The sequence below is a fragment of the Cynara cardunculus genome (genome assembly GCF_001531365.2).
Source record: "Cynara cardunculus var. scolymus isolate 2C chromosome LG 1, CcrdV1, whole genome shotgun sequence".
NCBI lineage: Eukaryota > Viridiplantae > Streptophyta > Magnoliopsida > Asterales > Asteraceae > Cynara > Cynara cardunculus.
The window spans coordinates 22,407,952-22,409,568 of NC_037528.1; positions in this window are offsets into that span (position 1 = coordinate 22,407,952).

Genomic DNA, 1,617 nt, shown 5'->3' on the forward strand with positions numbered 1-1,617 from the left:
TATTAAAAAAAAATTAACCCAAAGATTATAAATTATGTTCCAATTATTTTTGGGTTTCACAAGGCTCTAAAAAAATAGGAACCTTCCAAAAGTCCTCTTTATCCAACTTGTCAAATCATTTAAAATCATGAGGCTAGCCGACTAACCCAAATATCAAGAAGATTTAAAGAAATTTAAATTCCTCATCATTACACTACAATCCTTGAGTTACACAGCCCCCCGAAACAGATTGCACGTTCACCGAGCGGCAACTATTTGGGGTCGAGCTTACCATTTCCCAAAGGAAATCGCCATTTTCAGGATAGCAAAAATAAAATTTTAAATTTCCAGGGATGAATCTTTCCCGATTCCATTGAGTTTTCGAAAAAGGTAAGACAGATTAAAGATGCATGCAAGATTTTTCACTTTAAAACACCGCTTCGCGGATTAAATCTTCACATGCAATGAGTTTTTCTCTTCCTACTTTGGAGTTTTAAGCATATGGGTCATAGATTATTATCTTCCTAGAAGACGTTTTCATGTCTTGGATGAATAATCTCTCCTCTTTATAGATTCAAAAAGTTAACACAATATCGAAGCAAAGAAGGAGGATGCAACTCAAGACGTTTTACAAAAGTAAGATAATTAGCATCATACCTTTTTCTTGAAGTTTTGGAGGATCTTTAAGAATGTGAAAGAAGTTTAAAAGACTTGCACAAAGGTGGAATCCAGAGGGTTTAGAGAAGTTTTCAAACAGGCGATTCATGCAAATGGAAGTTCTTCATGTATGAGGAGTATTTATATGAGGATTTTAAATGAAGTGAATGGGCTTCGCCAACAAGGCCCAAACCGAATAAACCTTTATTTTCCCTAGAGGATAAGCCCATAATAATCTTCATCCAAACTTAAATAAAAAGGCTTTATAGAATCCAAAACTCCATCTTTTGATGAAACAAGTGGACATTCAAATGGAACTTTTGAAATTTAATTTAAGGAAAACTCATAACATCAATTTTTTTTTATCTAGAATATTTTCAAAATATTTGGCATTGCATAAGATAACCTTATCTGATCCCCTATCAGAGCGCGACCTTCCCGACAAAATTTGGGAGCTAAAACCAAAAAGGTTCTAATCACTTAAGACTAGATCCTAGAGAAATATAATTTCTAAATATAAGATCTGCTATGGGGTGCTAACCTGAAGTTCAGAAGTGACGGGATGTCACAATATACGCGAACACATATATAAATTCATGATGAATAGTATGTATATTCATCATTAATGTTGTAGTGAAAGTATATATTAATGTTGAATATCATAATGATATATGTGTACTGAAGAGTTATTGTACACACATGAAAACACACACACACACACACTGAAGTGTATATATTTATGATGAATGTTATAGTGAAAACATATATTTTGATGAATATCATACTAATGTATAAATATTGAAAAGTTTTTTCTATATACGTGAACGTACATTAACATTTTATGATGGATAGTGTTTATATTCAATCATTAATGTTATAGTGAAAATATATATATTAATGATTAATGTCATAATGATGAATAAATATTGAAATTTGTTGAATACACATGAAAATACATAACTATTTATGATGAATGTTATA